The following is a 22,207-nucleotide window of genomic DNA, read 5'->3' on the forward strand; positions in this document are numbered from 1 at the left end:
CCCTTGAGGCCTATTGCAACAAAAGACCTTTTCAACAATGGGGCTTGTATTTCTTTGGGAAATTCATCCCTCATCTTCAGGCCAACATAGATGGATCTTAACAGCCACAGGACTACTTCACCAAGTGGATTGAAGTTGTTCCATGCAGACAAGGCAAATGATTCCACTATCATTCAGTTCTTGGAGAACAACATATTGGCTAGATTTGGATGTCCTGATAAATAAATAACAGACAATGTTGATGCTTTCAGATCCAAGAAGATGGTAATTTCTGCCATAAATTTCACATCACCTTGGCCATTCTACTGCATAAATCCCCAAGGACAATGTCCTTGCTGAGTCATCAAATAAAAGTCAGTTAAACATCATAAAGAAAGTACTAGAAGAGACAAAAAGAATTGGCATAAGAAGCTTGTGAATGCTCTATGGGAAGATAGACTAACAACCAAGAGATCAATTAGACCAGCCCATATGAGTTGTTTATGGATTGGAAGCCAAATTTCCCTCATCACTAGGGGTACCTGTTATGAAACTTCTTAAAGAAAGCCAAGCTGAACCAAATGATATGCAAAGAAGAATCAATCAAATCATATGTTTACAGCAAACTAGAGACCAAGTTTTCAGCAGAGTTCAAGTTCTACAAGAAAAATTAAAGAAGGCCTTTGATAGGAGAACTAAGGCAGAATATTTCAACATTGGTGACAAAGTCCTCAAGTGGGATTCAAGAAGAGAGGATAAGGGAAAACATGGAAAATTTGATTCCCTTTGGAGAGGACCATTTGCTGTCCAAGCAGTACAAGGAAACAACAACTATTTCCTTAAAAGTCTCAATGAAGCTGATTTGGATGAAGGCCCAGTGAATGGCAGGATGTTGAAGCACTATTTTGAATATCACCCATAAGTGCAGCCGGAGTTTTCCTGTGTACATATCCAGATGTATATATTATTTTCTGTCAACATGTAAACATGAAATTTCTCAAAGTTTTCTTAAACTGCCAGCAAAAGGTAAATAGAATCAGAGGTCTACCAAGAAGAGAAGCACACAATTTTGGCATTTCAAAGCAGCAAACTTCAAGATTGGCAAGAGCAGTCAAGGGGCAAGGAAATCTGACCTGCCGTTTCTTGGTCTTTCAAATGAAAACCATCCCCATGTGGAACTGTTAGCTACCTATACCAATAGGTTTCATATTTCATGATTGTCAAGGAAAGGTCCAAATATGCTCTGCTTTGATGATGCAAAGATCACATATTTCCAAGAGAATACAATCTGTGCTTATAGCTTGATGTGCACTCAAATTTTTATAGATGGTCCAACAGCCTAATCTGGATCATGCCATGTTTTGAATTTTCAGTTGTAGAATAGAGAAAGAAGTATGTCCAAACTGTTTAATCTTGGCAGACAATTAGTTTAGGTAGAGAAGAAAGGTTCCCAACAGCTTAATCTGGGCCCTTGGAAGAAATAAGGGTAGAAGTAGATAGAAAAACAAAAGAAAAAGCCAAAGAAAAGAAAAGGAAAGTAAGGGTCTGCCAGCCTAAGTGCACCCTCCAAGAAGAAACAAAAAAATGCTAGGCAAGTAGATGGGTAGGCAATTGGGGTTGCAGAAGTATCACTCATTACAATTGAAGGTATGCTAACCTATCTCACAAAGCAAGGTCAATGGATGGAGAAGTCTTCTTCTCTATCAGGTTGCAGCAAGCAAAGAAGCATGTCTAACTTCCCACATTTTTCCCTCTCCATTCATTACTAACATCCCCTCATCAGTTGATATTTATGAAAGAATTGGTGGTGTTAGTGGTACTTAGTCCTATTAGAAGCCACATTTCTTGTCTAAAACTCTTTTCATTTTGATCTACTTCTTAAGCTAAGTTATTTTCAAATAAGCTTAGTGTTATCTCCCCTCATCCACTCCTTTCATCCATTTTAACCCTAACTCTATTATATAATTCCCCTATGATTCCCTTTTCCCTATTATTATAACACCATGGTGTATAAACCCCAAATTTTGTAAAATATCCCTCCCCTTGGCATTTATAGCCATATGCCCTCTGTCAAGGATCAAAATGACATCTGTCACTTTGATAAACGTAAGCCTAACCCCCCCCCCCCTCTTCTGAATTCATTTGCCCCTTAAAACCCTCATTTGCCAAAGAAAACCTTATAAAAGACCTTGTTCTACCTATACCCGCTTTAATTTTCAAAAATAAATAAAAAACCCACTTTTCTCGTATCCAATTTATGGGCGGGGGTTTATTTTTATATTTTTATATTGAATGGACATTAAAAAACCTTTGTAAATCCGCTTATACCAAGAGGTCTCTGCCAAGCACTGATCCCAAAATAAATATTAAAAATAATCTCACCCCTTGTCATATCCACCGATCATCTCAGCGACCCGTCAACCGTCCGATCGAGCGCTTTTGATCGGACGGCCCTAATCCATATCGGACCGGCCCCGACGTCCGACAGATACCTTCTGATATCTGTCAGAGGGTGACGTCAGGCCTCCGCCACCCGTCATCCCCACAGCTCATTGGAGGTACGCCTGACAAATCCTTCTTCTGTATCATAAGCGGTGCGATGAGAAACCGCTAACCGCTCCTGCTTTTCGGTCGATCCGCCCAGCCAACGTCACCACCACGTCAGACCCACGTCAGTGCCACTCCACCATCGCGTCAGCCCGTGCGTCCCCCACGCTGATATGTCTGCCACCTCATCATACCCGTGGACCAATCCCAACCTGCCACCTCACACAATGACGTCATGCTGACGTCATCCGACCTTGACCCCACCTGATGATGTCATCCAAAAAATGCGCCAATATGCCAAAAATCCATATTTAGGCCAATTTTTGCGTTTTTTTCACACTTTTTGCCACAAGAGCTGTTGCTTTCTCTGCATGATTTTACGTCCAAATTATACCACCTTTGCTGAAATCAATTCGGGGACATCCAGCGCGCTATTTCCACAGTCGTCCATGACCATTGCTCGCTCTTTACCAGGTATTCTCCATTATAAATTCTTCATATGCCTACTTTGTCTGTGAATTCCCTCAAAAGAGCTTAAACGACACAAAAAGCTCACAAAATTCACCGGCGAAATCTTGGTGCCTAGCCCCCATTTACAATTGTGAGCTCGAAAAACACCAGCTGAGCCTTGTTTGCCCATACTTTCACAAAAAACTGCACTTTGTTCGCGCAATCGCAAAACAACTTACTCAGATTGCACCTACCTGTTAAAAAAGACAGATTGAGACCACACATTGGTCTTATTTTCACTTTAAACAGTATTTCAATTGCTGCAGCTGTTTCACTCACCCTCTGTTCTATCCAATTCACATTTCTCCCTCAAATAAAACTCTTGGTGTTGCTCTGCATAGTAACTCCATCCATAATCTTAGGTGAAATCACGGATCCACCAGTAGCTCCAATAGCATTGAACATTGCTCCATTAAATGCCCCTCAGAGACAATTGGAATGGCAGTCTCTGGCAGACATGGACTATCAGATTTCAGAGGAAATGCTGATGGGTACTAAGTTTCACATCCACCTGCTCAATGAATTGAAGGCCAAGCATGAGGCTGGAACAGATGTGCTGGGCATATGGGACTCATTCCTCCCTATTTTTAAGCTCCCTCAAGTTAACCAATTCCCTGATTTGATCCATCTGTGTGCTGAAAACTATGACCCCACTCACAGGGCAGTTCTTGACCCTTCAGGATCAGCTGTGTTTTATGTCACCCCAGAAGCTATCAAGGATATGCTCTGCTTCAGGACCGAGAAGAAACTGGTCCCTCTATCACTGGTAGACCTGATAAATCAAGGAGCCAGAATGACAGATGCTCAGGTCACCAAACTTAACCAGCTATACATTGGCTCTGACTCTGTGAAGTATCCTCCAATCAATCAAGTATACCTCAACCAACTAGGCAGAGATCTGGCAAACATGATTAGTCCCATTTTGGGCTACAACTCCATTGAGTTTGTTGATCAAACTGTGCTGGTAATCATGCTCATGTTTGCTCCTGGAAAGTCTCCTATCTGCTATGATTATGCCACCTATATAGCAGATAAAATACATGAGCAACTAATGAACCTGGCAAGAGAAAGAGTGTTCAGGTATACATCCTACATTTACCAGTTGATCTTATATCATCAACATCAGAAATTCTCTTTTCCAATCAAAAGAGAGGATGCCCAAGGCAATCCAAGATCAGTGGTCTATTGGTCATCTGTTTTCCACTGTAGAGGTGAAACGCATTATACTTATTGTGAGTTCATAGATCAGTTCATCCACCCAACTATGTCAATGATGATGGGCTCACCTCATCCAAGGCTCACAGATGAAATGCAAAGGATCCTACAGTTATCCAAATCATACAGCATTGGGGACTTGTACTTTTACCAGCACCACACCGTCATCAGGATGTATGGGTGTGAACTGCCTCCCTACAGACTACCCAAATATGTGCCTAAGAGGCTATTTGCCCTAGAATACATCAGGCAGTTTGGCAATGTTGATGTGCTTCACTTTTCAGGCAAAGGCAAGAAAGCACAGTTGAAAGTCAGGAACCAACTTGGCCACTTTGTCTATAACCAAAGGGAGGAAGGTTGGAGAGAAGCAGACAGGATGCTTGAGTCCCTTGGCCTTCAAACCAGTTTCGTTTGGAAACCTTATGACCCCAACCACTTCATCACTTTGAGAAGGCTCAGATATAGCCTCTCTGGCTATGATCATGTAAAGATCCCTCACATTGAAAAACATGCAAACCAAGCAAAATGGAGGAGAGGAACCCTAGAAGAGCCCGCTACACAAGAATGAGCTGAATCAAAGAGCGGTGAGGAATCTTAAAAAGATGGCTGACCTTGAACTTTGTTCATAGGTGTTTTCACTGCCAAGCACACAAGTGGGAGCAGTTGCATCCTCCTCGACTGTAAATCAGCAAGCACCCAAAGCCACTGAAGATATATCTAGCAAGGGCAAGGAAAAAGAGATGGATACTGAACAACCACAGCATGAGAAGGTGCAACAACAACAGCAACAGGTACAACTACAACAACAACAACAGGAATTGCAGCAAGAAGAAGGGCAGCATAATAAAAAGTAGCCCCCACAGCAAGAAGGGGCAGTTAAGGCCCCAATGTCCACAGAACAGCAGGCACAAAATACGGTGCCTCCTAGGCAATAAACATCAGTTGATGCATCAATCCTCCAAACTCCACAAAAGGAGGATACTAGCAGAAAAAGGGACAGAGAGACTCCCTTGACCACATCAGAAAGTCATGGTGCGAAAAGACAGAGATTAAACCCTTTCTCTGATGAGGAAATGCCAACAGGGCAGTCTCTGGGCATGGGCCCACCTAGCAGGGAAGCATCTACAAGTTCCTTCCAAGAGGAACAGAACAAAACTGTGGGAGGAGAAGTCAGCTCCTCTAGCCAACAGAGGGAGGGTGAACTGAGCATCAAACAGTAGTTCATAGACATAAAGAAAAGGAGTGAGCCCATAAAAACACAGCTGTATAATCATTTGCTGAAGATGGCTCCCACTAACCAGCAAAGACTGATGTCTGCTTTTGATGTCAGTGAAGGCAAGATGATCATGAGCCATTTCTTACCAGCTGTAGCATAGCCCCAGTCTCATGCAGATTATATAAGGACCAATCTTGAGGTCCTTGCCAAATACATCCACCAATGGATAAAATTGAGTTGCACAAAAACAAACAGGTGAGATGGTCTATGCCTCCTTGGCAGACAAAACCTTGGACAATTATAGGCTGGAAATAACCTTAATAAAACAGCTGCCCAATTGAGTTGGAAAGGGCATCATCACAGGCTAAGGACAATAGAATTAGGTCCTTAGAAGATATAATTATTGAGATTGGGCATGATCCCAAAGATATCAAGGGCATCCAGGAGATATTGAAGTTAAGGGATGCAGACATGGCTGATTTGAAGAAAAAGATAAAAATGCCAGCCACAATCCACCCTCAAACAGATGAGGTTGCCCAGCAGAGGCATGATAAAGAAGCCACAGATTTGTTGGTGTCTCTCTACAAGCAGCTTATCCAGACACAAGAAACGCTGGGAGAATCAGAGGTTGCACAGGCAGCACTACAGGCAGCTTTGAAGCAAAGAGAAGAAGGTCAGACCTCCCAGCCTCCTCCTGAACTAATAAACCTTGAGGAAACTGCTCCAATCATTGTTCCTCCTCCTCATCAAGCAGAATAGGAAGCAACATCCACTTCAGCAGCACCACCAGCAACAGAGTAGGCCCCAAGCCTAGACATGCAAAAGCTGAGGAATGAGATCCAGGCCCTGGAAGCTCAAATGATAGAGCTGAATGAGACCAGGGATAAATTGGCCAAAGTGAATGACAGATATGACAAATCCAAGCAGTCTGTGGCAGAAAAGGGCAGAGAAATAAAAGCCCTTAAAGATAGAATCAAAGATCTAGAGAATGAGCTCAAATTAGATAAGGTGGTGGCTGAGCTTAAAATAGTGTTGTGGGCCAACATTGTCCAATCTATTAATGAGCAATGGCAATATATTGAAACAATCCATGAGAAGTTAGAGCTCATTCCAAAAGCACAGACTGAGATTCAAAGATCAAGAGCTGCTCTAAGCAACATGCCTGAAATAGCCACCAGGATGATCAATGTGCTTAACAATAGGACAAGCACTCAGTTGGTTGCCATGGGAATTTCAAACAGAACTGAGCACATTCAGTTAATCAAGAGGGTTCTCACACTGAGAAACTTAGTGCAGACATTGGAAAGAAGAACCCAGGACATGCAGACTGAGGTGAACAAGTTTATTGAGAAGTTTCAGGTGTTAGAAAACAGAGGTCTCCCTAGCTTACTGAACAACGCAGGGAGATTGTTCACACATGACCAGTATGCCAAAAGGGTTAACACATTTGCCACAAGTCAGATCAATGAGAAGCCCAACACCTCAGAGGAAACAGGGCCAGCCACAGGACAGACTCTCTACAACAGAGTAGAAAATTTATTTTTTATAATGAATGAAATCAAACACCTGTTTGAGGCCCCTCCCAATTTTTATAAGTATACAGAGGCAGAGGAGACTATGGATGCAATTCTCAGGCATCAACTACCTACACTAGAATGGTGGACCAAGGCCATACAAACTATTTTATAAACAGGGTGCCATTCAACAAATTTTGATCATCAAAAATGCAAATTGTCATACACAGGACAGTTTAAAAAGAATCAGCATGCATTAAAGATTAAAGCTGAGCCAACTCAGTAGAAATTTCGGCCAACGAAGCAAAGTAGGAAGCTACAGGTGTCCAGGCCGAGAAGCTACAGTAGAGCAGCTCCAAAAGCGCATTTCTCAGCATTTATGCATATCACTCCAATCGACTCAGTGGCCTCGAAAGGCCAAAATATCTTCTTACAAGCATAAAGATGCATTTCCTTTGTATTCAATGATGTAATAACTTTCTGATCTAAATATCTTGAAACGTTGGTGAAGATATTTCATTTCTCAGATGACTCAACGCCTGAGATATTTTGTAATACGTTTTGTATATATTTTCCCCTCGCATAAGCTTGAGGGGTTGTTGTTGATTTCTCCTGAAGAAGTTCTTATGCTGTAATCCTTTCAGAGTTTAATAAAGAAAGTGATGGAATTTCTCGGATTTCTGAAGTATTGAATGTGTTCTAGTGTCTGTTGAAAACTGCAGGATTCCTGTGTATTTCACAATACAATAAGTTTCTGTAACTCTCTTTGTTATGTATTTTCGATCTATTAAAATCCATATATGTTTCTAATTTCTAAGTGTTTGACAACAAAGAAAAAGAATAACCTTCAGGACTTATTCATGCAATACCCTGAGTTCAATCTGTGTTGTTAATGAATGTTTTTCTTCAGCTATAATCTTGATAAGTGTAATTCTTAATTGCTGCACTTTCAGAATATATCTTTCACAGTGACCTTTGTTTCAGGAATTCAAGTTTTCTCCTGTGCAACATGTTTCACTTTCACATCACCATCTCAATAGAGAATTCTTAATTTCTTTCTGTTGACTAACCATGCATCACCACGTAAGTTTAAATTTGTTTGTTTGAGATACACAATAGGCCCTGCAGTTTGAACATCATAACTCCTGCATTTCAAAGCATTTCACAGCTCTAGACTCCATTGGCCAATGATATACTATTCTCTGAACTCTACATCTTAAGCCCTGAAAGAAGTCCTTCAACCAAAACAAAAACAAAACCTGAGCATAATAGCTAGCCTAAAAAAACACCATCAAAACAGAGACAAATCATAAAGAGAGAGCCCTCTCTGATTACAGTTTGGCTAGGATTTGTGATCCAAAGATTGGTTAGTGGTTACCCCGGCCGTATTCCATTGGGAGTCATAGGGAACAACCTGGGTGTTAACAACGTCATCAGGTGAGGTCTAGGTCGGATGACGTCAGCATGATGTCATCAGGTGAGGTGGCAGGCTGTGATTGGTCCACGGATATGATGAAGTGGCAAGACAGATCAGCATGGGGGTAGACGCAGGGGCTGACGCGACAGCGGGGTGGCACTGACATGGGTATGACGTGGTGGTGACGTTTGCTGGGCAGATCGACCGAAAACCAGGAGCGGTTAGAGGTTTCTCATCGCACCGCTTATGATACGGAAGAGGGATTTTTGCAGGCGTACCTCCGATAAACTGTGGGGATGACGCGTGGCGGAGGCCTGACGTCACCCTTTGACAGATATCGAAAGGTATCTGTCGGATGTCGGGGCCGGTCCGATATGGATTAGGGCCGTCCAATCAAAAGCGCTCGATCGGACGGTTGACGGGTCGCTGAGATGATCGGTGGATATGACAAGTGGCGGGATTATTTTAATATTTATTTTCGGGATCAGTGCTGGGCAGAAACTCTTGGGATATGGCGGGTTTACAAAGGTTTTTCAATGTCCATTCAATATAAAAATTTAAAAATAACCCGGCGCCCATACTTTGGATAAACGATAAAGTGGGTTTTTTGTTCATTTTTGCAAATTAAAGCGGGTATAGGTAGAACAAGGTCTTTTATAAGGTTTTCTTTGACAAATGAGGGTTTTAAGGGGCCAAATGGATTCAGAAGAGGGGAGGGGGTTAGACTTAGGTTCAACAAAGTGACCAGATGCCAATTTGATCCCTAATAGAGGATTTATTGGCTATAATGCCAAGGGGAGGGATATTTATACAATGCTTGGGGTTTATACACCATGGTGTTATAATACTAGGGGAAAGGGAATCATAGGGGAATTATATAATAGAGTTAGGGTTAATATGGATGAAAGGAGTGGATGAGGGGAGATAACACTAAGTTTATTTGAAAATAACTTAGCGTAAGGAGTAGATCAAAATGAAAAGAGTTTTAGACAAGAAATGTGGCTTCTAATAGGACTAAGAACCACTAAAAACCACCAATTCTTTCATGAATATCAACTAATGAGGGGATGTTAGTAATGAATGGAGAGGGGAAAATTGGGAAGTTAGACATGCTTCTTTGCTTGCTGCAACCTGATGGAGAAGAAAGACTTCCCAATCCATTGACTTTGCTTTGTGAAATAGGTTAGCATACCTTCAATTGTAAGGAATGATACTTCTGCAACCCCAACTGCCTACCCATCTACTTGCCTAGCATTTTTTGTTTCTTCTTGGAGGGTGCACTTAGGCTTGCAGACCCTTACTTGCCTTTTCTTTTCTTTGGCTTTTTCTTTTGTTTTTCTATCTACTTCTACCCTTATTTCTTCCAAGGTCCCAGATTAAGTTGTTGGGAGCCTTTCTTCTCTACCTAAACTACTTGTATGCCAAGATTAAACAGTTTGGATAGACTTCTTTCTCTATTCTACAACTGAAAATTCAAAACATGGCATGATCCAGATTAGGCTGTTGGACCATCCATCAAAATTTGAGTCCACATCAAGCTATAAGCACAGATTGTATTCTCTTGGAAATATGTGATCTTTGCATCATCAAAGCAGAGCATATTTGGACCTTTTCATTGCCAATCATGAAATATGAAACCTATTGGTATAGGTAGCTAACATACTCCAAAGAAACATTTGGATCTTTTTGCATAGAATTGTTTCTACTCCAATAGTGGTAGCATACTGTCAACATGTTCAACATGATCCTTCCAATACTTGTTGTAGATTAGTATATCATCAAAAATTACGAACAAAAATTTTCTAAGGAAGGGTTTGAAAATGGAATTCATCAAACCTTGAAATGTAGAAGGTGCATTGGTAAGGCCAAAAGGCATGACCGAAAATTCATAATGACCCTCATAGTTCTAAATGTTATTTTTGGAATGTCTCCAGTGTTCATTCTGATTTGATGATATCCTGAATGAAGATCCAACTTGGTGAAGTAAATTGATCCATGAAATTCATCCAGTAATTCATCAATGACAGGAATGGGAATCTTATCTTTAATAGTGAGCTTGTTGAGCTCCGTATAATCTGGAAACATGCGCCATGATCCATCCTTATTGTGCACCAATACTACTGGAGAAGAGAAAGAACTTTGACTAGGTTGAATTATACCAGCCTCTAGCATTTCTGCAACCATACATTCAATTTCACTCTTTTGGGCATAAGGATATTTGTACAGCCTGATGTTTGGAGGAACACTTCATGGAATCAGATGAATAGCATGATCATGATCATGAATAGGTGGGGGACCTTTGGGAGTCTCAAATACCTTGGAATGATTATCCAGGACTTTTTTGGAGATTTGAAGAAATAGATGATTTCGGTGTGGAAAATTCTAGCGAACATAATTGTGCAATTACACCCCTTTGTTCCTTTTTTAGAAGCTTTGTCATATTGTTAGAGCTGATTATCTTTCCTGTTTTCCTTGCAATACACCTTAATTCAACTTCCTTTCCTTCCGCAGAAAATTTCATGAAAAGTTCTGGAAAATTAAAGGATATTGTACCCAAGGATTGTAGCCATTGGACTCCTAGTACAACATCAGCACCTCCCATTGGAATGGAAAGCATTGGGCTACTCAATACATATTCTCCCATGGATAGCTTGATATTATGGCACTTTCTAGAGCAATTTATCATTCCTCCACTTGCAAACATTACTTGACACTCTGGTGCTGGATATAGAAAGCAATTCAATTCTTTTGCTATCTTACAATGAATAAAATTGTGGGTACTTACCTGAATCAATCAACACTATTACCTTTTTCTTCTTGATGTTTCCGTCTATCTTAATAGTTTGAGGAGTGGTAATTCCAACAAATGCATTACAAGATATGGTTGGATTCATCATTTCTTTATCTAGGGTTTGTTCCTGGAGGATATCCTATTCTTTTGACATTTCTTGTTCCTTTTCTTCCTCCTCTTCACAATCTATGTAGAATAATTTCTTCTTAGCACACTTATTACCCTTAGTGTATTCGCTATCACAACTCTAACAAATCCATTTTAATATTTTTTCTTCCAATTTTTGTGGTGTCAACCTTATAGTCTATGGAAGGCTAGGGGAAACAACACTTCCATATTTATATTTGTGAGTGGCAGGCTTCCTAGTTTCCATAATTTTGCTTTCCATTTTTCTTGCTAACCTAAATTCCTTCTCCAATGAATCAAGTTCCCAAAGGTGAACCTCATGTTGAATATTATCCTTTAAAGTCCCTGTGAACACATCAATTTTATGCTCTTGTGGAATATCTTTTACCCTTATTTTCAATTTTTGGAAGTCCTTAATGTGATCCATCACTAAAGCCTTTTGTTTGAGACTTATCAGTTGGCTAAAAAAAGTGTTGCTTTTTGTATCCTCATAATGTGGTGTCAATTCTTCCATAAAAATTGCCCAAGTAAAAATTTGTTTATGAGAGCAAAGCCATTGATACCATACAAACTTATTTGGTTCCAAATATAAAGTGGCAATACATACCTTTTGTGTGTTTTGCACGTTATTGAGATCGAAAAATTGCTCCATCTGTAGTATCCATGTTGCAAGATCCTTGCCATCAAACTTCCTCATATTGATTTTTGGAATATGGTGGTTCTTAGATCCAACATTAGAGTCTATGAAATTGATTAACATTTTTTTTTTCTCATCATGAGTTTCCTTTACTACCCTTTCACCATTAGTAAATATCTCTTGTATAAAATTTGTCAAATCTGTGTTCAAATTTGCCATGTCTGTCTTCAAATCTGTCTTCAAATCATCCATCTTAGCTTCTATGTCATTCATCTTAGCTTCTACATCTTTATTTAAACCATCTATCTTAGATTCCGTTACTTTTTGTGCGAGTGACATTTGTTGCACTTGGTCTCGTAATTTTCATATATCATGTTGCATTTCTTCCTCTTCTTCATAAGTCATGCTAGATCTTTCAGGTTGCTTACTAGGTGTTTTCATTTTCTTTCCTTGGGGCATCAGTTATCGATAATAATGCTATACTATGCCCTTTGAATTCCTTCAAAATAATTTTTCAAACCAAGTTTACGCAAAAAATTAAAAAAACATACACACCTTTTTTCACTTTGTAGGAGCTCAATATTTCCTATGATGTATATCTATAATTTCAAATCTTTCAGTTCTGAAATTGCAATCTATAGTAACCCTCTACGTTCTCTTTCCAATGCCACTAGTTTGATCAAATTTAGATTCTCCAAGAAATAGTCATGCACAATCTCCCAAGATGACCTGATTATATACCTTTTCAGAAGAGCAAACTTGTATGAAGTGCCACGTGTCACTGTTTCCACCTTATGATTTGAAAAAATATGCACAGGAAACTACAGCCTCTCCTCTTTCTGTAACTTCTGACAAAATTTCAATTTGATGCTCAAAACAAAAGTTATGACTATTTTCCGCAGGTCACCTATTTGGAATGTAATTCAGGAGTCTGCAAAAAGACCGACTTCCTCAGATCATATATCCGCAAATATTGCATGAAAAGTACTAAAATTCAGACCCGCGTTTCAGCATGATTTCTTCTCAAATGGGTTTGTTTTGTAGCATCTAAAATGTTGTAGAAAAAAATTTATAGCGCAAATTACACGATGATTAGTTTGGAGTAGCGAAGCCCTAGAATTCAAAGCTCTGATTCCAAATATTATGACACCAGCTCACAAAAGGTAGAAAAGATAGATTAACGCCTTAGAATTCAGCCTCTTCAAGCGGGCAACCTCCTTTACATTACATAAATGAACAATTTTTGGATGATTCAAATGAAAAAACCTCCTTTCTATATATAGGAGTCTAAAGAGTCACAATATAACCAAGCCAACCTAACAATAATAATATAAAGGCACAAAAATAACAATAGAGGGGTTCTATGGGGCACAATAATAACAATATGGAGACAATAGGGGCACAATAATATTAATAAGGGATACAACTACAATAGTAATGGGGTAATCAATAGTATTATAGGGACGTAACATTGGATGTAATAAGGCCAGACTTAGATAGATATCTACATGTAAAAGAAAAGAAAGTGTGATAAGGGTTTGCGAGTTTAAGTGCACCCTAATAAAGAAGTAAAAAATCTAGGATAAAGTAGGTAGGGTAAGTAGATGATGGTTGCAGAATAAGTGTGTGGTGAATGGTTAAGTTTAATGCTTAAATATTTTGCTTTCATCACTTGGAAAAAGCACAACTCACATTGGAGATAGCACATCAAAGAAACAAAGTCAAATTAATTAATTTCCCTATCCATTTTCCCCTTAAGTTTCACTATTTTCCCCTAAGTAGTAAAGGCACTACAAAGTTAGAGGGGTTCAGAGCATTTCTCTTACTTTTGGAGGGACCGGACCGTTGGCCGAATAATTTGGAATACCTAAAGTACTTAAATCCCCTTCCTCAACAATTACCCCTTCATAAAGTCACTCACTCCCTTAAAAATCTTTTCCTACGTAAAATACTATTTTACTTAGGGAAATTAAAACATTCTCCATATAAACCCTCATATTCGTTTAGCCTAAGCAATAAATGTTATATGATGAAAGATACTTTCAGAAATGTTTTATCTTAGGGAATGTTGAATTTCCGCAAAGTCATATTAACTTTTAACTTGTGTTATTTAACTCCTGAAAATAAATCACCCATTACTCGTATTATTATAAAAACCCAAAATTTTGACATATCCTGCCCCGATGGCTAATTATAGTCGTAAATAAAATAATAAACATGATTAGTTAGCTAATCTGTAGTTAATTAAGAACCTGACCTCCCCGCCATGCTAATGAGAAGTAATTAAGTCGTTAGGACTAATTAATAACTCAACGACCAATCAAATTGCCCCTGATATGATTAAGTCTTTTAATTAATATTGGGCCCACCTCTCTTATACAATAGCCACCTCAGCACCGCGAACACCGTTTGAAAGGATCCCTCAAATCTGACGGCTATCGCCCATATCACATGGGCCTTTTGGTAGACCTTTAGTGTGCGATGTGAGTAGTTTCCAAAATAATTCCGACGCTACATGTCAAAAGATGTGTGGAATCACATGGTCCTCCCTAAAAACCATTTACCTCCCATAAGCGGCGCGATGAAACTCACTTACTGCTTCCCGTAAACAACAAAAAATGTCAAATCACCCCCACTTCCCACTTTCTGCATATGACAAATTTTCCACTGTTCATTCAAAGTTTACCTGCCAATATCAACCATTTACCCTTTTAAACATAAAAACCCCAATCTTGCTCGTTTTCACCTGATTGTGCAGTAAAACCCTATGTAACCCATTTGCACCACCTGAAGCCTCTGTTAACTGATTCGAGCATGGTTTACCTCTCGAAAAGCATTCTAGACACACTCCACAGACCTTTCAAGCTCAAATGAAACCTTTTTGAGCTCCCCTGCAAACTAATGCTTTCTGAACAGTTCGTTTTGTTTTATAGGTGATTAGAAGACCACAACCTTGGATAAGTAGTCTTAATACTATACATAAGACCTATTTACTCCAATATTGTTATCAGGTGTATTCAAACAGAGATGGAAAATAAAACACAAAATTAAAAGACAAGCATGGGAAACATGAAATTAAAAGATTTCCTGTTGAAATAAACAGTGAAAATCCTAAAATATACAATGAAGGTAAAAGAACACAGTAAAGAACAGTCAAAGTGTATCAGGATTAAAGAGTATCAAATTGAAGGCCAAGTCAACTAAATTAGCTACCATGAAGATAGACAGCATAGAAGACAGTTACAAAGCATAGCATACAAATTCATGTCAAAGTGAAGATAGATGAAAAAACAAAGCAGTAAAAGTAAACAATAAAAAGTAAAAAGTAAAAATAAGCATGGAGACACCAAGGGTTAAAAAAAGATGAAAACACTTTCACCAGCTACAACGAAGTTTATCCAAAGTAAAATTGAAAAACAGTTGAAATAAATTCAAGGTTAAACGATGAAATCAGAGCGGAAATGGTTCATTCTTCAGAAATTTCCTGTTTAAGTCACAGTGTTGGAGAAACTATTATGGCCAATACAAGAATTATTTCATGAAAATGGAGGAGGTTGTTGTTCCTAATAGGCTAGTATACCAAAACCTATCTCACTATTTACACAGGTATTACCAAAAGGGAGATAAGTGCATGTCTTCACAACCTATTTTTCAATTTGTGCAAAGTCTTGTTTTTGACATATTTTTGCAGAGAATATTGTGAATAGTTGGACCTGCATTTTGGGAAACTGAGAGGTTTATCTCAAAAACATTCATATCGACAATAACCTCTTTCACTTTTTACATATCTATCTCAAATAGAGATATAAAAGCGTATCATTGGACCTTGAGTTTGTAGAATTTCTGGGGCAGAATGCACAAAGGAAGGATGCAGTTAGTGACTGGGATGTCTCATCATCAACTAAGGGTTGCTATCAAATTTGACATTCTCTTCTTTGACACGGTAAATCCATACAAATAGTGCCAAATAGGTTCATTAGTTTTGAATGTCCTTTATTTAACCTATATTAATGTAAACAGTTGGAGATATTTGTGAAACTAATCTTGTTATTTTTTCAAGATATTTCTGTTTACAATTAGTATAAATACTTCTTCATTTGAAGTATTTTGGGTGGATTCTACAACATTTTTATAGACATTTTCTTCTGGAATTTAATTGTTATTGTATCAGCATTTGTATGGCTTGCTGGATCAAGGAATAAAGCTGAGACAATTTACAGGATACTTGTGTCAAACAGAAATCATTTAAGTATTCTATATCTCCTTTTTAGTATTGTTTTTCCTCTTTTTATTAATAATCATACGTGTTTTCATGAAATCTGAATGATAAATGAAATAATGATATCTCAGAATTTTCTTTGCTGCAATCTGTTTTAAAAGGTTTATCTTTCTTAATGTTTTCTTCTAGACTATCATAGTTAGGGAATTCTTGAATGCTCCTTTACTTCATATTTTATCCCTTTGGCTCAATTAAACAAAGAATTCTTAATTGCTCTTTGTTGATAGGCCTCTTCTATTCCTCATATTGACCCCAGTTAAAGGATTCTTCATTACCCTTTCTCCCTGGTTAAGACCATCTCATCCACTTGAACTTGACATTTTCCAGGTTCTGTTTTACTATCTTGCCCTATGAGTTTTCCATTTAGTAAGTGATCTAATCCACTTAAGTCAGTATTCAATTGACTCCATAGCCCAATAGCTTGAAGGTCTTGGTCTATCCATCTGTTCCCAGAAATCCACCATCCAACTAAAAATCCCCTACAAGCATTCATAACTAGCCTAATATCCCATAAAACAAAGCTAAATTATAAAGAGAGAGCCCTCTCTGAGTGTAGGTTGGCTAGAACCTATACTTAAAAGGTTCGTTTGTGTTCACCTTAGAAATTTCTTTCTTTAACCTTGAGAAAATTCTGAGTGATAACACTATCTTATTTTAATGTATTTTGTAATCAGTTTAGGATATTTTGTTTACAATTGTATAAATAAATCTCTTTTATGAGTTATTAAAGGTGGTACCTTTCCATAAGAAATTTTGTAAAAGAATTGATGTACAAGTTGTTTCTAGATCACTGATAATAAAACTAAGGATTCTAAATTTGGTCTCATATAGTCTTGTTTTTTTCTATAATTTTTCACTATGTTTCAATTCGTTATGTTTATTCTACATATGTTTAAATTTTACAGATATATCAAGTGATAATAAATGGGTTATATTTATTTTTAAAATTTCGTCCGAAGTTATTATCATAAAGAGATTGAGATATTGGATTGTCTGTCTGAAATACTCCCTCTAAATCATAAAAGTGTCAACATCTTATGTAATTTTAAGCATATTTTGTTTAAGTTTCAAACATTGGACAAAGTTTTTCCCATTTATGATAACTTATCTTTCTGTCTAAAATCTAAATTAATCATATCTCCTTACTATTCTTTCTACACACCTTATAAATTCAAATCATTGTGTGAAGTTAAATAGTAGCCCCTTGATTATCTATTAGTACTATCTAAAAGAGTTAATACATCATTCTTACAGTTTGTTCTATGTATTGGTCCTGCATAAAAAACAAAACCAAAACCTGCAAAACAAATATCTTAGATGTTCAGGCATGATCAATTGACCATTATCATCTTAGAGGAAGAACATCGATCCAGAGTTGTTGCCATGGATTCGAATTTGATTAGTTTTCTTGGGACAATGATCTAAATCCTATACCTTTAAAGGTCACTAAAGGTCTATATAGGTCAAACTTCTTCACTTGGAAACTCCAATGTGCCAAACTGGCACCTTTTAAGCACATTGGATCTTATTATGAACTTGACACAGTTAGTCCTCTGTAAGATCCAAAAAAACTAGTGAGAAGGGCCACTTCTAACAGAAAAATTCAACCATCTTATTCTTCTTTAGCCTTGTCATCTAAAGATATATTATCATTTGATCCCTGTATAAAAATTCCATCTAATCTAGATTGGACACAATTATCACCTAGGGTTTTTGAACTTTTAGATAGGGGAGTTGATTTCAAATCAGATTTCCTCATTCACTCACTTGAAACATGTCAAGAACCCCCACTACCAACATAATCACCTAAATCTGAGTCTGAAATGGGTGTTCGTTTACTTGATTACAAACCTACAGACTTCATATTCCATACTACATATTCACTTCCTTCCACTTCTGAACAACCTGAAGGGACCTTTTCTATATACTCAAATCCACTCTTTGAAACTAAAGAGGGTACTCAGTCACAGGTCCATAAGTTAGTTCCCTTAATGTCATATAGGAGTTATCCTCCTTCTTCATCTCCTCCTTCCTCACCTTCACATAGATATACACCCTCTTTATCAACATATTCCTCTTTTTCTTCTTCAACATCTACACAAACATCTCACACACCATCTTCTACTATGTAACTCCAACCTATTGTATAGGCTAGATATGTAGATTTAGTTTTACCTAAAAACCTCGATGCATTCCCTCTAGGATATTTAAAACATCTTCCTAGTTATAATGGAGAAATTGGTTCCTCAGCTGAGGACCATCTTCAAGCACTTCTAGATTTTGCAGATAATATGAACATTGAGATGTAGGTTTTAATCCTGTATAGGAATTACCTGCATACGAATTCCAAAACATAGAAAATAAACAATGCAAGAGAATATCAAATAAAACACATATACACAAAGATTTTCCTAGATCCCGAAATCAAGACTACTAGCTTGATTTTTCATTATGTTCCATTCAATGTTACAATAGATATTTATTCATGTCGAAGCATCCAATACCAGGGACCGAAAACTATCACGTCCAAAACCATGTGCATAAACCATGCACAAAATCATAAGTAGGTCTGCCCAACCTAATATAGGTTCCAAAAAAAATTTCCAAGGGGTTTTCCCCAAACCCCGTAGAGGGGGCTACCTGCCCCCCTCAAACCCCCTAGACGAGGGGGTTGCCACCCCACGCTGTGCAACGAAGGGGGGGGGTTCTGCCCCCCCTCTAACCCTTAGTTAACTATGTGGGAAAGTCATGGAAAGAATATAACACAACCCAATATTCTCCCACTTGTTGTTTTGTTTCCACAGGGGGCCACAAGAGAGCTTAATAATTTATCTAGCCCTGAAACGACCATTGTTTCTCTACACCAAGAGAAATTCTTAGAGCTCATAGATTCTTTCAATTTATCAGCAGTATTCTTCAAAGTGTCGACCTTTCCCAGCAACACTTTTTTGTCTTCTATCATATCCCTCACAAAGTGATACTGAACATCAATGTGCTTTGTCTTTGAATGATAAGCAGGGTTCTTTTCCAAGAAAATTGCACTTTGAATGTCACAATCTATCCTTATAGCTCCTTGTACTAACCCCATACTTGAACACAATCTTTGCAACCAAACTGCTTCCTTTCTTGCATGAGTGGCTCCAATTTATTCTACCTGTGTAGTTGATAGTGCCACTACAGATTGTTTCTTACTCATCCAACTGATTTCACCTCCAAATTGGTTAAACACATACCCATTTGTAGATCTTCTCTAATCCAGATCTCCAACCTAGTTTGCATCAACAAAGCCATGAATATCCAACACTCTATCCAATCTTGGTCTTCCTTGGTAGCACAAACCATAATCACTAGTGCCATGCAAATACCTGAAAACCTGCTTCACTGTTATCCAACGCTCCTTCCCTGGTTTTGACATAAAACTGCTCAATACTTCCACATCATGTGCAATGATTGGTCTAGTATAGACCATCACATACATTAGGATACCGACTGCACTTGCATATGGAATACGGGACATGTCCTCTTCATCTTCTGATGTCTTGGGACACTATTCAACAAATAAATTTAGACCTACAGGAATAGGAACCTTCACCGGTTTACTACCTTTCATATTAAACGTCTGTAATATTTTCTCAACATACTTCCTTTAGTTTAACCAGAGCTTCCTCTTTTCCCAATCTCTTTTAATTTCCATGCCCAAAATATAGTTTGCAGCACCAATATCTTTCATGTCAAATTTTGAGGAAAATTGGGTCTTCAAATCCTAGATAATTTCTTTTTCATTTCCAGCCAACAACATATCATCCACATACAAGACTAGATAATAACATGGTCACCAATTAATTTAAAATACACATAGTGATCTACTTTGCTTCTAGTTAAGCCAAGTCCCCGTATAAATGTATCAAATTTCTGATACCACATCCTTGGTGACTGTTTTAACCCATACAAAGACTTCTTTAACTTGCATACCAGCTCTTTCTTACCCTTCACCATAAAGCCTTCAGGTTGCTTCATGTATATCTCCTCTTCCAGATCCCTGTGAAGAAATGTTGTCTTTGCATCCCTTTGTTCTACCTCAAAATCAAAAGCAATAGCGACAGATAAAAGTAATCTAATAGAACCTACCTTGGCAACAGGAGGAAAAATATCACGAAAATCAATTCCCGACACCTAGGAATAACCTTTTTCTACAACCAAGCTTTGTATCTCTCCACCTTTCCTTTTGCATTTGTCTTCTTCTTGAACACCAATGTTCTCACAATAGGTTTCCTTCCAGCTGACAACTCCACCATATCCCAAGCCTCATTTTTATGAAAAGATGCCATTTCATCAATGATGGCCTCTTTCTAGATTTTTCCATGCTCTGAATCTATTGCTTCCTTCATAGTTCTGGGATCATCATCAGTAATAGATAATAAAAAAATTGAATAGAAAGAAGGTAGACTATACCTTTCTGGTTGCCTTCTTTCTCAAACTGATCTTCTCATGCCTGGAGTTTGTGTCTCTTCATCTTTTGATTCCTCCTTTGTTGTAGAGTTTGATTCTTGCTCCTTAAGCTGAAACTCTATCTTCTAAGGTTCCTTTTGTTGGAATTCATGTTTAATAACATATTTAACCTCTTTGAAACCCACATCTTGGCTGTACACAACCTTCCTTGTTACTAGGTTCCAAATCTTATAACCCTTTAAACCATATGTATACCCAATAAAGATGCACCTTTCAGATTTACTATCCAACTTGGTCCTTTTCTTCTTTGGAACATGTATATATGCATCACATGAAAATACCCTCATATGTGAAAGACATGGTTCCTTACCAGTCCATACCTCTTGTGGAGTCTTACCCTCCAACGCTGATGAAGGTGATCTGTTGACCAGGTAACATGTTGTCTCCATCACCTTTGCTCAGAATTCCTATCCTAACCCGGCACCACTAAGCATGCTTTGTTCTCTTTCCATGATTTGAAAATGGGGCTCTTGGGCTTCTTGTCTAACTTACAAGAACCTCTCCCACTTCCAAAGCTTTAAATTTTCCCAAGTCTATTTGATCAACCAATGCAGAAATACGAAATTATTGACAATATGGGTGTATGCTTGTATTTTTTTTCAACTGATTATTTACTTTGGAATCTGTTGTTTGTGTTGATATTGGAAGGTACTTAAACTGATATATAAATGCATATAGCAGTAGTTAAAGAAGAAATAAAAACAAACACATAATACAATAATATAATATGGAGTTCACCCTGATATCTTGGCTATATCTCCTTGAGCTCTAATAAACTAGATTAGGCTCTCTGGGATTATGGAAATAGTTCTTTTACAAGTGCCTACACTTAACTCCAATGTTTTATACAGGAACATTGGGCTCAGAATACCATCTTATCCCTTGGCTCTTGGAGCTCTTTGGCTTTCTAGCTCTGGCTTTTGGCTCTAGCTCTGGCTCTTTCTCTGGCTGTGGCTCTAACTCTAGCCCTAGCTCTATGGCTCCAGCTCTAGTTATGTCTCTCATCTCTCGCTTCTGGCGCTCACTCTAGCTCTTAGCTCTAGCTCTTACTCTGGCCGTAGCTCTAACTCTAGCTCTGGCTCTGTGGCTCTGGCTCTAGTTCTGGCTCTCAACTCTTGCTTCTGGCACTCGCTTTGGCTCTGTCTCTGCTCTTGCTCTTGCTGTGGCTCTGAATCTAGATCTGGCTATGTGGCTCTGGCTCTCAGCTCTCGCTTCTGGCACTCGCTCTGGCCTTTTAAGCTCTTTTGCTTGGCCTTTGTATGCCTCTGTGAATTTCTCAACCTCTAAGCAACTCCGACAACAATATGCTACTATCAATTGAGCTCTCTAGCTTTTCCACTCGATCTCTAAGTGATTCCCCAAACTCTTTGTGCATTCAGCACCTTCTCACTATTCATTTTTTTTCTCCATTTTACTCTCTGTATGTTCGTGGCTCTTATAATCATTCCATTCCCCGACTGTTCTTTT

Source organism: Pinus tabuliformis, chromosome 7, assembly GCF_031772625.1.
Source record: "Pinus tabuliformis cultivar Carrire ecotype Pingquan chromosome 7, CPIR1, whole genome shotgun sequence".
NCBI lineage: Eukaryota > Viridiplantae > Streptophyta > Pinopsida > Pinales > Pinaceae > Pinus > Pinus tabuliformis.